This window comes from Hyperolius riggenbachi, chromosome 4 (assembly GCF_040937935.1).
Source record: "Hyperolius riggenbachi isolate aHypRig1 chromosome 4, aHypRig1.pri, whole genome shotgun sequence".
Taxonomy (NCBI): domain Eukaryota; kingdom Metazoa; phylum Chordata; class Amphibia; order Anura; family Hyperoliidae; genus Hyperolius; species Hyperolius riggenbachi.
The window spans coordinates 470,119,166-470,140,905 of record NC_090649.1 but is presented as its reverse complement, the minus strand read 5'-3'; the positions used below and the strand labels follow the sequence as shown (position 1 = coordinate 470,140,905).

General features: G+C 46.2%; 1 protein-coding gene across 3 annotated transcripts in view; it reads left to right on the top strand.

Moving 5' to 3' along the window:
• Positions 1-21,740, top strand: part of ESRRG (estrogen related receptor gamma) — a 1,050,432-nt gene that overhangs the window by 418,958 nt on the left and 609,734 nt on the right. The window lies entirely within an intron of this gene.

Genomic DNA, 21,740 nt, shown 5'->3' with positions numbered 1-21,740 from the left:
TTATTGACATTGCCGACGATCACTGGCGCGTTTTGTTATTGCCATTGCCGACAATCACTGGCGCGTTTTGTTATTGCCATTGCCGACGATCACTGGCGTGTTTAGCTATTGACATTGCCGACAATCACTGGCGCGTTTTGTTATTGCCATTGCCGACGATCACTGGCGCGTTTAGTTATTGACATTGCCGACGATCACTGGCGCGTTTTGTTATTGCCATTGCCGACGATCACTGGCGCATTTTGTTATTGCCATTGGCGACGATCACTGGCGCATTTTGTTATTGCCATTGCCGACGATCACTGGCGCATTTTGTTATTGCCATTGCTGACGATCACTGGCGGGTTTAGTTATTGACATTGCCGACAATCACTGGCGAGTTTTGGTATTGCTGACAATTGCTGGTGATGCCAAAAAGTGCTATGCTAGTGAAAGCCAATGCAGGCAAACTCACAGGAGTGGTTGCAATTAGGCCAAATCACAATCATGGCTCCTGCAGGATGTGTGGGGCGTTTGCGCTCCAATACCAAGTACAGGATTGCTTTGAAATTGCTGTATAAAAGCGATTTTGCAGTGATTTTGCTATCTGAACCCCCCTTCCACCCCTCCCCCAAGAATAAAATAAATAAAATTGCTACAAAAATGCCGTAAATGGCTTCAGAAATCGCTGTACAAAATGCTAAAAAAAAAATATACGCTGACCAATTGCCATTTGCAAACTGTAGTGGGCGCCTGGCCTTAAATGCATCAGAAGACCTGTGAAAGTATTTATTTGTTTTGCCTTCTGATTGTTCCATGTCGGCATTGATGTATCTATCGTATATCTGTCTTTGTTCTGATTTTGCCTTACGGAGGAGGGCTTTAGTTGTAAACGAGTGTTTGACTGTTCCCTGTTGCACCAGTACTATCATCAGCTTCAAGCTATCACCAGTACAGCCATAATGCCCCCAGCCTCCTCCCTCTCTTACTCCTTTATAACGTGCAAGTATAATGTCCCCCCTCCCACTCACACACACTAACTAACACAGACTTATTTCCGCTATAACAAGAGCAGACATTAGGCTTGATTCACAAAATGAATGATAAGTCATATCACGGCCGTATTCACGCTCATCTTCGCATTTGCGCGCGATAGCAAATTTGCACGTTCAGTTGTGAATTATCGCACGCAAACGCAAATGTTATTGTTTTCATGCAAAAATGTGCATTTGCGCGCGATAATTCACAATTGCGCGCAAACGCAAAAATGCGCACGAAAAGGGTTGTGATAGGAGTTAGCACGGTTTAGTGAATCAAGCGCAATATGTGTTCAACCCAACACCAATTGCTGTTTTTTGTCCCTTATAGAAGAACCATCATGTCACTTAAAGAGGAGCTGTCAGCCATACTATCTCAGGAAAATAAAACAAATATATAAGTAGATAAATACTTGCTCTACTTACATAACACATGTATTGCACTGTCCACGTTATGATTCCTATGAATTTTATAAAGGAAAAGTAGAGAATCCTATTCTAGACAGTTTCCATATTTGCTGTGGCTATTTTGAAGCCAGTTGTGATGTAATATCTGCCCTTAGTCTCCTCTGCCTGATTTGCCTGCCCTTCAACTATAGAAAGTGCATTGTTTCAGCCTGAGAAATTTTGGCCAATCAGAGAGGAACAGAGGTGTGGGAGGGGAAAACAGGAGGGAAAGAGGCTTCAGCCAATCAGGCTGCATTAGTTAAGTCTGAGGGGAAGTAGGGAAGCAAAAAAAGACAACCCAGCATGCCCTGCAACTTCTCTTTTGTGTGCCAAATTTTCTGTGTACCAAATAAGAGTCATGTAAACTGGGGAATGATAATTTATCAACAAGAAACGTAATAGTGATTTTAACTTTTGGATTGCCTGGTTAGCATCCTTATTACTTCATAATAAAAATAAAGAATTGATTTGTGATTTTATGCCCAACAGTTACTCTTTAAAACGGGTGGAGGCACCCAATGCATAAAAATTAGGCTAATAAGCTGTTGATCTTATAAACAGAGAGGTAATCTTACCTTTATTGAAGAATTTGGACCAGTTAATTGAAAAAGGGTATTTTATTTGAGCTTATAAAATTGACAATGCGTTTTGTAGGTGCTTGCCTGCTTCCTCAGGTCAGTGAAAAAACAGGTGCCTTATCTGCTATGGCTGTGTATCCTGCATAAGCGCCTCTATTTGTTTAACACATCTTCAATAGCATTGCGATCGAGCAAAACTGATTGGTGGCCGCTGCACACACATAACGATCTTTGGCTGAAACGGTCATAAACGGCAGTTTCAGCCGACGCTTATCGCATGTGTTTTCGTAACTTAACACACTATACCATAAACAATTATTTTGAGGTCATGAAAATCCAGGATGTTTATATGGCTTTAGGTTTTAAAGAGACTCTGTAGTACAAAAAAAAAATTGCCCCTGGGGGTTACTCACCTTGGGAGAGGGAAGCCTCTGGATCCTATCGAAACTTCCCCCGTCCTCCTCCGATCCACGGTGGTCTTTCACTGCAACTCCAAATGCACAACCGACGACTTGTTAGGCTCTGCAATATTTACCTTTTCTGGCTCCAGCGCGGGCGCTGTTGCGACTCTTTGCTTGGAAATAGCCGATCCTAGTTGGGTCCGCTCTCCTGCGCAGGAGACTTGTGTCTGTGCAGTAGAGCGGACTCGACTGGGATCGGCTATTTCCGCCTATCTCCGAGCAGAGAGCTGCTATTGTGCCTGCGCTGGAGCCAGGAAGGTAAATATTGACATGCCTGCTGTTTTGAGGGGCAGTGAAAGATCACCATGGGACAGAGGAGGATGGGGGAAGTCTCATTAGGATCCAGAGGCTTCTCCCTCCCGAGGTGAGTACTACCCAGGGGCATTTTTTGTTGTTACAGATCCTCTTTAAAGTGTCCCAGAGACCAAAAGAAGTAAACACTTGATACTTACCCCGGGCTTCCACTAGCGCCATAAGCTCGCCTGAGTCCCACCGCCATGCCATCCTCCCGCTGTCTGCTGATCAGCCGTGATCAGACCCGGTAACAGCTCAGTTGTGTTCAATCTGGGTTTTCTGTGCTACTACCGGTAATATTGCCGTATGCTGTCAGTGCATGGAAATATTAACCACCCTGGCATTCTATTACCTGCGCCAGGGTGGCGGTGCAGCAGTTTTTGTTAACATTTTTTTTAAAATCATGTAGCTAGCCTAGCGCTTGCTAAATGATGCCCCCCTCCGTGTGGCGTCCAGCGCGTACATTCGATCGCTGCCGGCGCGTTGCCATGTAAGGAAATCCCGTTCTGAACGGGATTTCCTTAAGGGCTTCCCCCGTCGCCATGATGACGATCACGATGACGTCATCCGGAGTTCCGATCCACCCCGCAGAGCTGCCTGGCACTGATTGGCCAGGCTGCGCATCGGCCGCGATCAGAATAGACACGCAGCAAGCTAAGTGCTTGCTGCGTGTTTGAAAAAACAAAGTGAGTAAATCGGCCCAGTGGGGCCTGAGCTGAGCTCGTCCATACCGCTAAGGAGGTTCAAGAGAAACTAGGAAAATAATGTAATGAATAAAAGTGCTTATTGTTTACAATATTCATTTATAGATTATTAAGTCAGTGTTTGCCCAATGTAAAATCCTTCCTTTCCCTGATTTACATTCTGACATGTAGGTAAAGGAGGAGGAAACAGTTGGCACTGCAGCAAAGCACAGCTGACACTGGGGTAATGCAGGCGGGGTTCACACACTTCTCTCTCGCTGTAGTACAATCTGCGTGCTCTGATATAAGTAGAAGGCAGCATGCACGTGAATGAAGAAATGAGAAGGGGGATGGGCACTGCAGCGAGGCACAATAAGCAGTACACAATCAGTGTTGCTAAAACAGGTCACATGGTCAAATGGTTTTCAGCAAAGTGTGGTGGTGCAGTGGGTGCTGGGGACAGATGCCTGACGGCCGTTTTGCACTGGAAATGCGCTTCTACGGAGGCTAGGATCATTCTGAAGGTGGCCACTAACGGTCCAATTTCTAGCGAAAAATCGTTCGAGCGATCAGAAATTCAGATCGGATTGGTTGTAAATAATCTCCATTGGTGGACACAATCGATTATGAACGAGTGAAAAAAATGTTGTCTGAATGAATTTTCGTCTAACCAAAATTTGGATTTTCTTGTTGGTTGTGATAGGAAGCAAAGATTGGTTCGTTGATGATGTAGTGAATGATGTATTACAATATTTCACTTCCGATCAGAATTTCTGATCGCTCGAACAATTTGTCGCTAGGAATTGGAGTTGGAAACAGCCGTTATTTCTCACAGGGCAACGAAGTTCACAGACAGCAAACTGTCAGGACCATGGTCATGACATCACACTGTGGGAGGGGTTTCACAATATCAGCCACACAGACCCCCCCGATGATCTATTTGAGAAAAGATAAGGTTTTGTGAGAAAGGGGGTATCAGCTCCTGATTGGGATGAAGTTCAGTCCTGGGTTACAGGTCCTCTTTTTAACGCTGCTACATGAATCAGTAGTATGTTTATACACCGGTGAGAATGATCTCGGTGTGAATACCCAGTGGCGGTTAGCACACCTCTGGATGGGAGATTCCTCAGTGGAACGGCCTCTCATGTGATTGGCAGAGACGTCCTGGTTTTCTGCTCTCCAGGCATGACAGAAGTTGCCAATCTTGACTGGCGGTTCCCTCCCTCCCCTCATCATTAACATATTGGAGGAGAGCGGACTTTATCCGGGGAATGGAAAGTGCTATAGGCATTAATTGTGAGGATTTGTGCGGTGATCAGTGCTGCAAGACAACAGGAGCGGCAGCAAATTAAAAACCACTCGCAATATTAATAGCCTTTTAGGTGTTGCGCCATCCCAGTGCTTCCTAATAAGGTTCCTGCTGACAGCGAGATGTATGAGAGAGCTGTGGTAATTGATGTGTTGCTGCGAGTGTGGATGGCAGCCCCACTTGACTACTTTGTGTGTGAGGCGATTTTTTTTTGTTTTTTGTTCTTTTATTGAAAATTCCTTTAAGAGCTGTTTAGCTTTGTTGTGTGTTTGGCCCGGCTGGTTTCAATAAAGATGACTTTGATTGGCAGTCGTGACATTTGAGTGGACTGGCGTCTTTAACTACTTAACGACTGCTCAACGCCAATTGGCGTGAGCAGTGCGGCAGCCCCAGGGCCACTCCATGCCAATTGGCGTGAAGTGCTAGGGGTGGGGATTGCAGGAGATCGCACGCGCCAATCTCCTGCAATCAACCATCAGTCTCCAAGCTCCGCTCCGCCATCAGTCTCCCAGCGCTGATCGCAATCTACGGCAGCACTGTACAGGGCACAGCCGTGTGACACAGCTGTCCCCCTTGGAAGGCACTACAGCGATCCGCTGTCATAGGCTGAAACCTATGACAGCCGATTGCGCTGATTGGCTGGTGGGGGGAGAATTACAAAAATAATTAAAAAAATGTTATTTATAAAAAAATATATATAATAAATATTTATTAAATAAAAATAAAGATCCTGGGAGAGATCATTGCCCACCAACAGAAAGCTCTGTTGGTGGGCAGAAAAGGGGTGGTGGTGGGTTGAGTTGTACGGCCCTGCAGCGAGGTCTTAAAGCTGCAGTTGCTCATTTTGTAAAAAATGGCCTGGCCACTGGGGGGGGGGGGGGGGGTTAACTCTGCGGTCGAGTGGCCTTTCCATGTCAGTTCACGGAGGGTGTCTCCGTGAACAGCCGGAGAGCTGCCGATGGCGGCTCGCCGGCAAAATGTAAACAGGCGGGGAAGAAATCCCTGCTGTTTACATCATACGGCGCTGCTGCGCAGCAGCGCCGTAAGGCAGATCGGCGATCCCCGGCCTCTGATTGGCCGGGGATCGCCGGCATATGTTAGGCTGAAGCCTATCCTTCAATGCGCAGGACGGAAATCCGTCCTGCGCAGCACACAGGGGAAGGGAGAGGGAGGGAGCGGGCGAGAGGGCAGAAAGCGCTGCGGAGGGGGGCTTTGAAGAGCCCCCCCCCCGCTAAGCAACTGCAGCCGGCGGCGATCAGACCCCCCCAGCAGGACATCCCCCTAGTGGGGAAAAAAGGGGGGTAGTCTAATCGCCCTGCTGCACTCCTGATCGGTGCTGCGGGCTGTAGAGCCCACGCAGCACCGATCAGTGTAAAATCCCCTGGTCGGCAAGTGGTTAAAGGACCTCTGTCATGAAAATCTTAAAATTTAAAATATATGTAAACTTATACAGTTAAGAAGTGTGTTTCTTCCAGAGTAAAAAGAGCCATAAATTACTTTTCTCCTATGTTGCTGTCACTTATAGTAGGTAGTAGAAATCTGACAGAACCGACAGGTTTTGGATTAGTCTATCCTTTATAAAGAATGAAAGCCTCGCTGAGAATCCCCTATGGAGAGATGGACTAGCCCAAAATCTGCTGGTTCTGTCAGATTTCTACTACCTACTGTAAGTGACAGCAACATAGGAGAAAAGTAATTTATGGCTCATTTTACTCAGGAAAAAACAAACTTCTTATCTGTATGTGTTTTAAATGTTAAGATTTTCGCGATAGTTCCTCTTTAAGAGGTTAAAGATAACCTGAACTGAGTAAAATTATTTATAAGCACATAATGTACCTCCAAATGAATATTACATCCTGCCTCGCCGTCCGTTCCTCTCAGAAGCTCACTATTTTCTTCTTACAACGATCGCTTCCAGTTCTGACAAGATTTTGTCAGAACTAAAATGAATAAGTTGCTGTCAGTTATATATCAGTTGCTGTCAATTTTAACTGATGAGCAAGGTAATGTTCATGTTTGCCTATGGCTCAAGTAGGCGTTATTACTGTGTAAGGCCTGGAACCCACTACAAAGCGCAATCGCTAGCGATTTGTGGTAGCGCTTTGCAAGAGATTTTGGGAGTGATTTCCCTGCTCCTATACAATACATTAGAATGAAAATGCTCTCAAAATGCTGCATGTCCTGCAATTGTGATTTGCCTAATCGCAATCGCTCTAATGGAATCTGCCCCATCCATTTACATTGGCAAAGCATTTAGGGAAACCACTAGTGAATTAAAGCAATCTCTAAACACTGAAAAAAAATGCTCTATTGGGTTCCAGGCCTAACAGTGTCGTGCGCCGGAAGCTGTCACAGGACAGAGAATTCCATTAATCACAGTGGACAAACACATAGGGCTTGATTCACAAAGTCTTTGGGCATGATAAGTAGTGTGCTAACTAGGTTAGCACCATTTTCACAATCAGACACACAACACTTTGCGCGCACAGCGCGGTGCGCACGAAACGTCACATCGCGGTGCGACAAAAACGGCGCACCTGATGCGCCTATAAGGTCGCATGGGGTGCAATGTTAAGGTCTCACCCCATGCGACCTTATAGGCGCATCGGGTGCGCCGTTTTCCTCACACTGCGATGTTTCGCGCGCGAAACTTTGCGCGTGAAATCTTTTTAACATGCCTAAACTCAGTTAACTAACAGCACCGCTTCATGAATCAAGCTCCTAGTTCCTAACTGTCCCTCTTTTGGAGGGACAGTCCCTCTTTTGGAGGGACAGTCCCTGTTTGGGAGCCCTGTCCCTCTTTCCTCTTCATTTGTCCCACTTTCAGGACTTTGTCCCTCTTTCTATGTAAATATATATATTTCTCTACTAAAAATGTGTTTGACTCTAAACTTTATTCCCATCCTTTAAGGTGGCCACACACCATACAATTTTTTAAATATCTGTTCAATTTAAGAATTGCAATCAATTTTTCTGACTGATTGTAACATTCGAAAAATATGACCAATGTACCACACACCTATGTTCAATTTTTCCCCAATTATGATAAAAGTGATTGAAAACTCTGAGATAATTGCAAGGGTGTGTATATTAATAAATTGACAATCCAACACACACCATACAATCTTTAGTAGAAATTGAAGCTGGCATTCCGGATCAATTTAAATCGAAAAAAAACGGGAAATCCGATCTGATTTTTCAGTTGAATGAAAAAAAAGCTTTCGATTTTTTTGAGAGATACAATCATTTTTATTGAATTGCTGTAAAATCGAATCATTTTATTGTATCGTGTGTGGCCACCTATAGATTGATATATTACTAATTTTAAAATGTTACTATGAAGGAAAATAAACCAGGATAGAAAGGACCAGTGTAGTTTGAATTATAAAACAACATTGTTTTCTTATGAAATCTTTATGGTATGCGTGACTAGGGGTGTGCCGGGTGCATGTTTAGGGGTGTGACAGGGGCGTGGCTTAAGTGCCCCTCTTTCTCATCTCAAAAAGTTGGGAGCTATGGACAAATAGGACAAAGGAAAGGAGAAAGAAATTGAGTAATGGCCTACATGGGAGGTAAGTATGACGTGTGTATGTTTATTTTAACTTTTAATTTTCATTGATTATTAAAGTGGACCAGTCAACCTTGCCAAAATTGTTATCACTGCTAAAACTCTGTCCTCCTGACAAGGTGTACTGCTAAGTAAATACCAGTACTTGGAATTACTGTATAGAGACAAATTACTGTATAGAGCACAAATTTCGCATAAACGTAATTTTGCATGATAATTCGCAATGGTGATTTCACAATTTTGCGTAATTTTTATGTAATTTTGTGCGGTTAATAGCAATTATAGCAATAGCCAATATTTGGTGACAATAGCCTGTACTATTGTAGCCACTAGTAGCCTTGGCTATTGAACGCTAAAGTCGGCAGGAAATTACAGAAAAATTATGCAAAATTATGAATGGATTATATGAAATCAATTGAATTTCCAAATTGTAATTACGTATGACCGTAATTGCGAAAAGTTAAACAAAATTGTGTGTGATTGTAAATAGCTTGATCATCACTATTACTGTTGCCTATAACTATCATCATAGCGCATCTTACAATGTAGGGAAGGGAGCACTCTTTTATATGGTGGAAGACCTTGGGGGGGAAGGGGGGGTGGGGAGGGGGTCCCATCGGGGGGGTGTTGAGGGGGTCCCGTCGGTTCTCAGCCATCAGTTTACTGCCACTCCCCAGCCCCCTTCAAGCCAGATCTCTCGTTTAAAAGTGATCAGTATTTTCACTCGATTTGGGGCATAACTTGATCACAATTACGATCAGACGGCCATGTTAGGGCATCGATCTCTGGCAGATTATCACTGTGGTCGTGGGAAAATTGTTGCGTGTATGGCACCTTTAAAGTAATATATCACCTACACCTAACAGAGTAAATAAACTGTTTTAATATTAAAAAAAGAAAAAAGTTGCCAACTGCCTAATTTTTTCAGTTAAACTCACCTGACAGAGAGGCTTCTGTGCTCTAGAGTCTGAGTTGCTAATGTATGTGTATATCAGAGGCTTTCTTTTTCGTTGGGCTTTGGGTAGGATTTTCAGCTGCTGAAGCCTCTTCACTCCAAAAAGGTAACATCTGAAAACTACTGAGCCATTAGACGATATATAGACTGCGATACATACACTACACGATACATACATAGACAGAGGACTATGGTAGGGATTACATTGCGAGCCCCTCTAAGGGACAGTTAAAGAGGAACTCCAGTGAAAATAATGCAATAAAAAAAGTACTTAATTTTTACAATAATTATGTATAAATAATTTAGTCAGTGTTCGCCCATTGTAAAATCTTTTAAATCCCTGATTTACATTCTGACATTTATTACATGGTGACATTTTTACTGTTGGCAGGTGATGTAGCTGCTGCATGATTTTTTGGCAGTTGGAAACAACTGTAAACAGCTATGACCCACAATGCAATGAGGTTTACAGACAGGAAACTGTCAGGGCCTTGGTCTTGACATCACACTGTGGGAGGGGTTTCACCACAATATCAGCCATACAGATGTCCCTGATGATCCGTTTGAGAAAATGAAAAGATTTCTCATGGGAAAGGGGGTATCAGCTACTGATTGGGATGTAGTTCAATTCTTGGTCATGGTTTCTCTTTAAGTGACAAGACTATATACTCTGTACTGCTCTGCGGAAGATGTCGGCGTTATATAGTGTAAATACTAAATAATAATAATAAATAATATATTTAGTCCTGGCCGACGCCGAAGAAGAGATGTTTAAATACTTCACAATTGTTATGTGTTGTCCACTAATTAAACATGAACTTAAACCAAGGATTGAACTTCATTCCAATCAGTAACTGATACCTCCTTTACCATAAGAAATCTTTTCTCAAGTAGATCATCGGGGAGGTCTGTATGGCTGATATTGTGGTGAAACCCCTCCCACAGTGTGATGTCATGACCATGGTCCTGACAGTCTGTTGTCTGTGAACCTGGTTGCATTATGGGAAATAATGGCTGTTTCCAGCTGCCAAGCTAGCAGTATCTCCCTCTGCGCATAGAACTCTCAGTAAGGGCTTGTTCGCACCTAGGGAGTTTTCGCTTTTTTATAAGCGCCAGCAATTTAGAAAATCGCCCTAAAAGAGCTTCTGCAGCGATTCCCTATGAGAGTGTTCACATCTGAGCGGTTCCATTCCAATCCGCTTACCAAAGCGCTGCCTGTACCATTTATGGAGCGATTTGCCTATAATGGCAGGTTTGGGGAAATCGCAAAAAAAAGCTTGAAAAAGCCCTTGGTATAGCGATTTCTCCAGCGCTTTTAAGAATAAATACATTGAGCTTGATTCACAAAGCAGTGGTAACTGTTAGCACGCTGGTGAAAAACCCCTCTTCACGCCTAAACTCAGTTTCAGTGTGATAAAATGGACTCGCGCGCAAAGTCCCACTATGCGACGTTAAGTTCGCACTCCATGCGACCTTATAGGCGCATCGGATGCGCCATTATCGTTGCATTGTGGTGCAACGTTTTGCACGCACCGCGCTGTGCGCTCGGGACTTTGCACGAAATCTTATTGTCAAAACATTGCTAACCTAGTTAGCACCCTACTTATTGTTATAATTTAAGTAGGCCTTAGTTATTTGGACTGAGTTAGTCAAAAAGGCTTGGGGTGCAGACTTGCCCTTTAAGGGGATTTTCTCTTAGAGAGAAAATCTACAGTTCTGTCAGCTGGACTAGGACATACCAAGAAGCTGTTCTACGGACAAGGCCACAGGTCTCACTGACCTCAACATGTACACCACAAGAACAATCAACATAGGCCATGTTTACAAAATACCACATTCCGGTATGTAAGTGAAAGGCATCGTTAAATATTAATCGAGTAGGTGTGTATTATGACACCACGAGGGGTCTAAGCCAATAGTCCGGTCTGGGGGATGGCTAAGATGAGGTCACATTTAACTCTTTCCTGGTCAGTATTAAAGGGCCGGATGAGCGAACGGAGCTCACTCTGCTTCCTACTTTCCTGCTATCTATATGCTGACTGGAACCTCTAAGTATTTCCATTCTATATGTAATCTGATATGATGTATGCTGTACATAGGTAGTCTAGAAGATGTAACGTAGTCTAGAAAGAAGGTAACTGACTAACATTCAGGAGGAAGGTTAGTCAAGAGCTGTAACGCCAAGAACTTAAACAGAAGAAGTTGCTTTGCTAGGATATGATGAACTGTATCTATCTGTATTTCTGTTTCCTGAATAAATAACTTGTACATTGAAGAAGCCTGAGAGCGGTCTATCTCCAATAATGCTTGCTGTGTTGAGAGCCAAGGTATCTCACAGTCTGTGAGGCGCAACTATAAGAAGTTGCTGGTGTCGAAGCAAACAGGTGATTTATAACAGTTTATAAAACGTATCACGCCCAAAGTCTTTAGGCATGCTAACTAGGTTAGCACCGCTTTGTGAATCAAGCCCATTATTCTTTTCCGGGTCAAAGAGTTCACTTCCTGACTTGCGTCAGGAAGTGAACAAACGAATCGCTCTGCAAAAGTGCTTAGAAAAGAGTTTTACAAAAAATCGAAGCGCACAGGTAAGCGCCGGAAGGGGGAGAAATCACTCACAAAATTGATTTTAGATGTGAACAAAGCCTCACAAACATTCCGTATAGATCACCTGGCAGGACTAAAGATGTCACCACCAGTGATACATTTCAGAAGGTAAATCAGGGAGAGGAAACATCTTACAATGGGCAAACACTGACTAAATAATATATAAATGAATATTGTAAACAGTAAGCAATTGTATTCATTATGTTATTTTCACTTCAGTTCCTCTTTAAATTCGCTGTGCACCACAACTCAGTAGGACTTTGACAGGACTCTTAAAGATGGCCGCCGCTGCTACTGTATGGCTGATCCTTCTTCTGCTGACAGGGATAATTACCAGAGGCTGTAATGACACACATCCACTCCTCTGGCTCCAGGTGCTTCTCATGTCACCAGTGTATGTGATGAAATGCGGAGACGGAGAGATCCTTGAAGTCAGTCAATGGCCCTACGAAATGTCCAAATATCAAATTGCTCCACTTAACATACTCAGGGATTAATGCAGAAGTAAGATCTCAGCACAGCCAGGCGGGGCCGTGTCTGCGCTGCACTTTAGCGCACCACACAGCGGAAACTTCGTCTTTACACGTGGTGTGGTAATGGGCCAGCTCGGGTTATTAAAATACAGAATGAATCATGTAGCATGACACAGGGTGAGCAAGGAAATCAAATGTGAATTTAACCGCTTCTAGACAACACTACAGCACAGGGCCATGCAGAGGGTCCTTAAGTGGGTGGTGCTCAAATGTAAAAAAGGGGCCTCCCTCTCCCCCCAATGCACAGTAGTACCTACAAGTGGTGGGGGACCTTACCCCCCCTCCCTTCCCCCTGAGCCCCTCCGCCGCTTGACACATATTTTCACAGAAGCTCTGCATACATTCAATGGTGTGGAGTCGGTCGTCCCTTTTACCTGTGGCCGCACTTTGATTGGCCCAATAGGCTGCCTGTCAAGTTTCCTGTCAAGTGACGGGCAGCCTATTGGGTCAATCAAAGTGAGGGGATAATGTCCTCTAAAGTGATTGGACCCGCAGGGGTTTAGGGCAGCACGAGTGGAGCTCGCAGTGGGGGGGGACTCGGACACCAGGGAAAAGCTATACAAGGGAACCACAAGGATGCCAGGAAAAACTGTATGACGGAGAGGGGACTGCTTGACCCCCGTAGGGGACTACTTGACCCTATTACAAACTATAAATAGGAGGGGGACCACTAGACCACCAGGGCAAACTATAAGGGATTGAGAGCTAGAATTTGAGGGGGTTGGCCACCTGGGAAGTTTACAGGCTATGAGCTTTACTTCCCCTCCAACTCAGGCATACTATTGCAATGTGGTAGCTCTCAGTATTGGTAGGCAGAGGTAGCCCCCCCAGTATAAGTATCCAAATGTGCCCCCCAGTATAGGCAGCCCGAGGTGCCCCCAAGTAATAGGTAGCCTCTAGTATTGGTAGTCAGAGGTAGCCCCAGTATAGGTTTCTAGGATTAGCTACCAGTAGTTGGCAGCCAGAGGACCCCTGGCTATCTCCCCCATAGGCCCACGGGAAGTGGCCATGCAAGTGCATGCCAATCCCTTTCGCTGCAAAACAGATAGTTTAAAACGTCCATGGTTAATGCTGTGAATTCCCAGGAATGGACTCAATGCGGGGTTACTTTAAATGATACCTCTTCATAAACAGTGGTAATAAACCTGTAGGCAGATGCTGGTAATACACACTATCTTATGTAGGATCTGAGATTTCAGCTGATACTTTTTAGCACATTGCAGATCCGCAGTCTTCCCATCTCGCGCAGCAATCATCCCCGCCTCTCGCTCCTCACAGCCTGTGTTGCTTCAGTTTATTGCTGCCATTGACAGGTAAACTCACCCATTACACATTGCAAATGGCTTGCAAGTTGCAGGGAGAAATAATGCTGCTCATTATCGCCGCCATAAAGCCCTTTACATCAACTGATATATTAACTAGCCTGCTGTGCAAGGTTAAAGCACAGCCCAGCCAGCTCCATAGATGCTGTGTCCAGGTTTAAAGGGGAACTGAACAGTCAAGAAAAATGTACCCAGTACTCACACCTGCACACAGCCACCACATGGCACCCACTATCTGCAACAAGCACCCACTTAACTAGTACCCGCACCCAAAGTTTCTACATTCAAAACCCATGTGACATCCAAAGCCCACACATAGCCAGCACCCAGTACAGGCATGGCACCAAGTATTTGCACCCATGTCACACCCAGTACTTGCACCCGGCACCCACATGACATCCAGTACGTGCACCCAGATCTCACATGGCACTAAATACTTGCAATCACCACCCACCCATAGCCAGAACCAACATGACAGCCAGAACCCACATGGCACCCAGCATCTGCATTCAGCACCCACATGACAATCAATACCCCCCAGCTAGAAACGAGGAGGATGGGAACATGCGGTCATCGGTGACAGGTCCGACTGACTCCACACCATTGAATGCAGCCAGCACTTCTGGGACTGACTGAATGTGTGTGTGTGTGGGGGGGGGGGGAGGCCTCTTTTTAAAATTTGAGCACCCCCCACTTAAGGGCCCTCTGCACGGCCCTGCTCACGTGCCCCCGGTGCTATATGCCGGTAGTCCCGAACGCGGAAGTACAGTGGACACTAGTGGCAGGCGGCGTGACAGGTAAAGTATTTTAATGCACTGCACAAAGGGGCACATATAACAGTGGGCAGGGGTTCCGTCACGTTCGTCAGTCCCGATATCGTACGCTGTTACTGCCACGCACCCGTACACCCATATCAGCCCGAGTTTCTTCAGCACGTCCAATCGATACATTCAACGGATGGTGTTTGGCTGGACGGCGTCCTGTTCTTGATACACTTGTACATCTTTGGGGTCCCTGTTGCAAGGGCCCTTATGTGAGTCACACTTTGTTTTTAATATTTTAATCTTTTTGAAAATAAATAGTTTATAAAGATTGATACGCTTAAATGCGCCTTTTATATATTTTTCCTATGCATATTGCGAGCTATGGTGGATCTGATCGTTTAAGATAGCATCTGACAGCGATCATATGTGTGGAGATTGGCAGGGAGGAAACCATCTGCTGGTCTGATGAGGTTCTATCTAGGACCCTGTAATCAAGGTCTATAAGAATCCGGTAAGCGCATCTTGATTATTGGGGCTACTGGTGGTGGGATTATTGAAAATAGCGCTGAAGATCTTATTGTATTTTCTGTGAAGACACTGTACTGGAGTGCAGGCTGCCGGGCCGAGGCATAGGCTGGAGAGGCTCCAGCCTCAGGGCGCAGTGTAGGAGGGGGCGCACAATTCATTCAGCTGTTATTCCTCATCGTGTATGAAACAGAACGAAATAAGAAAAGGGGATACATAGCAGTGACTGCAAGCCAGATAACTAGATATTAAGGTGTGGGCCCTGTGGCCCTCTTAGTCTAGTAGCAATCAGTGTGTGACGGCTGGAGTGGGAGGGATGGAGGGGCGCACTTTGGTGTCTCAGCCTTGGGTGCTGGATGACCTTGTCCCAGCTCTGCTGGAGTGTTGGACTTTAGCTGCTGTTTTTTTCATATTTGGACTTATGCTTGGTTGCGCTGATATAGTTGATGATTGATACGTTTCGGCTCAAAATCGGTCAAATCGTCTTTCAGGCATTCTTGTTGCCGCACCGATTTATGAAATCGGCTGGTCGATTGGCCGCAAAATCGATGTATGGCCATCTTTAGAGGAATACACCTTAGTGCAATCAGTTAGTTGAAGCAAATGTACATTATTTGCTTTCCTGCCAGTTACTCATATAAAGTTTATTTTTTCTTTCTTGGCAGAGCGGCGTCCTGTCTGCAGGCGGCACAATAGCGCTCCTTTCCTCCTAGATGTTATATCTCAGGCCTTCTTCCAGGAACATGTTTGCAAAGTCTTCTCCCTCCGCGCTATCGCGCTTGTGCAAAGTTTACACGGCTTTCCATTACTCTGTTGTTCGAGCTGTTTGATCTGGGCAGCCTACCTCAATTATTGCCCACTTCCTATCAAACTCCCGAGAACAATAAGAGCGCTCGACCACAGAAGCGATTGCGTTATCAAGCCGTGAAAAGTACTTTCAAATATGAAAAAAAAATAAAAGATAATCATAAGCGTCGCGATTTAATGCGCTCCTTGTCTCGTCTTGTGTGCATGTGACTAAACGCGGGTGATAAGCGGCAGACTCTGGAGTCACTTGTCTGGCGCGCTACGACATCGGAGATTAGCCATTAAAGAGAAAGATACCGGGTATTATATGCAGCTGAGAACGTGCGCAGGACGCCTGGACCGCGTTCACAAGAAAGGCGTGGCGGCAAATATTTGGGACGTGCTTTTTTCAACCAAAGTCTAGGTGAGACTTCCATTGAAACACAAATTCATTCATAGAAAACTGAGAGACAACAAGGGGACTGTTCTCTCCCCTCCAGTCTGTTGAAAGTCATTGAACTCGCCGACACCAAGATTCAAAGAACGCACCTTGAATGAGTGTTACAGTAAGGATCAGAGTTCTTATTACCCGAATGAATTAAAGCCTCGAACCCGCTATACAGTAGGGATGGTCGGAAACGCCGATTTGCGATTTCAACGGAACTCTGCATTTCCGTTTGGCAACCGTGGTACACTTGATTGCGAACACGCCGAATCCAGCGCAGGAGACTTGGGCGCAGCCAGCGCCACCATAGGCCGTAATTGGAATTACGGCTGTAGCGGCGCACAGGGAGTAACTTCAGCGCCGTCAGAAGACGGAGCTAAAGTTACTTATAAAACACAATAATATCGGCTTCCAGAAATTGCTGGAAGCTGAATTATTTCATTCCCCACCATCCATGGCGGCCTTTACGGGGAATAGTATTTAACGCGGCCGGGACTTGTGCAGCAGCAAGATGAGCCATATACCAGCTGTATCCTGCGCCCAAGTCTCCCGTGCCGATTCCTCTCCTGTGCCCAAGTCTCCTGCGGCGATTCCTCTCCTGCGCCCAAGTCTCCCACGCCGATTCCTCTCCTGCGCCCAAGTCTCCCGCGCCGATTCCTCTCCTGCGCCCAAGTCTCCCGCGCCGATTCCTCTCCTGCGCCCAAGTCTCCCGCGCCGATTCCTCTCCTGCGCCCAAGTCTCCCGCGCCGATTCCTCTCCTGCGCCCAAGTTTCCCGTGCCGATTCCTCTCCTCCCAAGTCTCCCGCGCCGATTCCTCTCATGTTCCCAAGTCTCCTGCACCGATTCCTCTCCTGCTCCTAAGTCTCCCGCGCCGATTCCTCTCCTGCTCCCAAGTCTCCCGCGCCGATTCCTCTCCTGCTCCCAAGTCTCCCGCGCCGATTCCTCTCCTGCTCCCAAGTCTCCCGCGCCGATTCCTCTCCTGCTCCCAAGTCTCCCGCGCCGATTCCTCTCTTGCTCCCAAGTCTCCCGCGCCGATTCCTTTCCTGCGCCCAAGTCTCCCGCACCGATTCCTCTCCTGCTCCCAAGTCTCCCGCACCGATTCCTCTCCTGCGCCCAAGTCTCCCGCGCCGATTCCTCTCCTGCTCCCAAGTCTCCCGCGCCGATTCCTCTACTGCGCCCAAGTCTCCCGCACCGATTCCTCTCCTGCTCCCAAGTCTCCCGCACCGATTCCTCTCCTGCTCCCAAGTCTCCCGCGCCGATTCCTCTCCTGCTCCCAAGTCTCCCGCGCCGATTCCTCTCCTGCTCCCAAGTCTCCCGTGCCGATTCCTCTCCTGCTCCCAAGTCTCCCGCGCCGATTCCTCTCCTGCTCCTAAGTCTCCCGTGCCGATTCCTCTAATGCTCCCAAGTCTCCCGCGCCGATTCCTCTCCTGCTCCTAAAACTCCCATGCCGATTCCTCTCCTGCTCCCAACTCTCCTGCGCCGATTCCTCTCGTACACCTAGATTGGCCTAAAAATGTTGAGTCTTAAAAATCTTAAGTCAAACCTTTTAACATAGTATTATTATTGATGATTTATAAAGCTCCAACGTATCTTGTGGTGTTGTACAAAGTAAGAAACAAACATGGGGTACAGAATAACACAGGCAATGGTGTACACCAATTTTACAAATTACAGAATTGGTAAGTACAGTGTCAAAAGTAACACGATGAATCAAATGTAAAATTAATTTCAAGACACAAAAGGGTGAGAGAGCCCTGCCCTTGTGAGGCTACAATCTAGAGGAATAGAGGGGGAACAAGAGGTGGGGTAGTATACGATAATCATACCTAGAGGCAGTGTGTTTTTATGATATCTAGCAGAAGTGCCACTTGGTCTTAGGACAAAGGGAGAATGGCCTAAAGGAAGAGCGCATGCTTGTCGGAAAAAGTGAATTTAAGGTTGGAGAGTGACGGATGTGTTGTGGAAGGGCATTCCAGAGGAGGGGTGACGCACGTGTGAAATCTTGTATATGTGAATGCAAGAAGGTGATTCTAGAGGAGGATAATAGAAGAGCGTGTGTAGATCTGTGAGTGCGGTTGGGTTGGTATCTAGAAACTAGTGAGGAGATGTACAGGGGAGAGGGATTGTGAAGAGCTTTGTTGGTTAGAGGTAAGAGTTTCAACTGGGTCATCTTGTTCATTGGTAGCCAATGAAGAGCTTGACAGAGAGAAGCAGCAGTATTCGATGGAATTCCGATTTCCACAGTACAATACTAGTTCTCTGATTGGCCCCAATACTTGCGAGTCTTGTAATTGGCCTAAAAATGATTTGTTCTCTGTAATGCGATATTCCACGGAATTCCAATTTCCGCACTCCGATACAGCTCTGCACGGTACCTGCGTTGCTCTCTGCACTATCCGTTCGCTGACACTCAGTAGGAGAATAGGTTGTGTTGGAGACCAGAACGCATGTAGTAGTGCGCTGCAATAATGCTCTGCTGTGCAACGGATCAGTAAGAACTTCAGGCAGTGCAGTCTATGGACCTCTGATGTTATGGCACAATAAGCCTCCCTAAAATGCACACAGCAATGTGTCCCTCTGTGCTGTGCTGGCTGCCCTTCCTGTTCCTGTCTATACTGTGAACACTGCACACCAGCTCTGATAGCTCTGCATCCCTGTGTGACAGCTTTACTCACATGACTTTTAGATCAGATCTAATCAGGGCTCTGTGCTGCCCTTCCTGTTCCAGTCTGTACTGTATCATATGTACACTGTACACCAGGTCTGATACTGTACATCTGCATCCCTGTGTGACAGCTTTACTCACATAACTTGTAGATCATATCTGATCAGGGCTCTGTCCTGCCCTTCCTGTTCCTGTCTATACTGTATCATGCGTACACTGTGCACCAGGTCTGATACTGTACATCTGCATCCCTGTGTGACAGCTTTACTCACATGACTTTTAGATCAGATCTAATCAGGGCTCTGTGCTGCCCTTCCTGTTCCAGTCTGTACTGTATCATATGTACACTGTACACCAGGTCTGATACTGTACATCTGCATCCCTGTGTGACAGCTTTACTCACATAACTTGTAGATCATATCTGATCAGGGCTCTGTCCTGCCCTTCCTGTTCCTGTCTATACTGTATCATGCGTACACTGTGCACCAGGTCTGATACTGTACATCTGCATCCCTGTGTGACAGCTTTACTCACATGACTTGTAGATCAGATCTGATCATGGCTCTGTGCTCCCCTTTCTGTTCCTGTGTATACTATATCATGTGTACAATGTACACCAGCATACCTCCCAACTTTTTTGAGATGAGAAAGAGGGACACTTAAGCCACGTCCCTGCCACACACCCTGATCACGCGCCCATCACACCCCTAGTCAAGCATACCATAAAGATTTCTTAAGAAAAATATGTTGTTTTATAATTCACCCCACACTGGTCCTTTCTATTCTGGTAAATTTTCCTTCATATTAACATTTTAAAATAAGAAATATATCAATTTAAAGGATGAAAATAAAGTTTAGAGTCAATCAAACACATTTTTTAGTAGATAAATATATATATTCACATAGAATGGGGCACAAAGTCCTGAAAGAGGGACAAATGAGGAGGAAAGAGGGACAGAGGGACAGGGCTCCCAAAGAGGGACTGTCCCTCCGAAAGAGGGACAGTTGGGAGCTATGCACCAGCTGTCATAGAAACTGTGGGGTAATCAGCTTTAGTAATTAGCAAACTGATACACTAAATTCCTTGTGATGTATAGATCTGAACTAAAGGGATTTTTTTTTTACAACATAAAGATTCTTTAAAGGGAACTTAGACTGAAGCTAAAAAAAAGGGCTTCACTTACCTGGGGCTTCTACCAGCTCTCTGCAGTAGCTCTCTACCCCCACCATCATGGAACCATCCTCTGGTCCCCTGCCGCGGCTCAGTTTCGATTTATGCGACTTGGCCAGTCAATGACCACTGCGTTTGCCTGCGCGCAGCCTTGGTCATGCTCCCGTCAACTGGAGCGTCCTGCGCAGCACAAGATTTTCTCGTTCCGTGCTGGGCTTGCATGCTGCAGGGGGTAGAAGGAAAACCTGAGACGTAAAAAATAAAAGTTTTATACATACCTGGGGCTTCCTCCAGCCCCTTCAGCACCAATTGCTCATCTTCCTCGGCCTCGTTGTTTGCTCAGTAGAAGCCCCGTTAGCTTGGCTAGTCGGGGCATACTGCGCATGCGAAGCCTAGCCATGTGCGAGCCCCTACTACGCTCCCTTGGCCGGAAGTGCTTGGCACCTTTGTAATACTGAACAGAATGCTCCCAGCCGCAGGAGTGAGACGGGCCTAGCACCTCCAAGGCAATGGGGCCTTGCACCTCCAAGGCAATGGGGCCTAGCACATCCAAGGGAATGGGGTCTAATACCTCCAAGGCAATGGGGACTAGCACCTCCAAGCCAATGGGGCTTAGCACCTCCAAGCCAATGGGGCTTAGCACCTCCAAGCCAATGGGGCTTAGCACCTCCAAGCCAATGGGGCTTAACACCTCCAAGGCAATGGGGCTTAATACCTCCAAGGCAATGGGACCTAGCACCTCCAAGCCAATGGGGCTTCGCACCTCCAAGGCAATGGGACCTAGCACTTCCAAGCCAATGGGGCTTCGCACCTCCAAGGCAATGGGACCTAGCACCTCCAAGCCAATGGGGCTTCGCACCTCCAAGGCAATGGGACCTAGCACCTCCAAGCCAATGGGGCTTCGCACCTCCAAGGCAATGGGACCTAGCACCTCCAAGCCAATGGGGCTTAACACCTCCAAGGCAATGGGGCCTAGCACCTCAAAGGCAATGGGGCCTTGCAGCACCTCCAAGGCAATGGGCCCTAGATAGTCATGGCTTTTACTATAGGTTTTAGCACATTTCTAACAAATCAGTTTTAGGACATTTCTAAAACGTTAAATAGCCTTAGTAGCAAGATGTCATTACCAACTTCACCCTGTAACATTTTCTGTGGGGTCATTTCTAAATGTATCTATTTAAATGTATGAATTGCTTTTGTAAGCTTGTGTGCGAGGGGCGGTGCTACTGGCACGCACGGCTCACACAGACTCAGCAAGAGGCAGCAGCAGATTCCTGGAGTCTTCACCCCATCACCCCAGCGGCACCAGGGGCGGTGCTACCACTTGCAGCAGCCACAGATGGACCCGGAGCCCTTAGCCAGCAGGTAAAAATGCGACCAGGGCCAGTTGAATGCACATCAAGTGCGCCCCCTTGGAAGCCGGCGCCCTGAGTGACCGGCAGGACAAAGGCCGGCCATGCTCTGGAAGAAATGTACTGCTTATAACATGTATTTTAAATTTTGCAATTTTTTACGACAGTGGTCCTTTAAGGGTCCCCATCAAAGTTTTGCTAGTGTGCCCCATGTTTTGTAGTTAAGCCCCTGTTTGTCTGTATGCTCACAACTGTGCACATC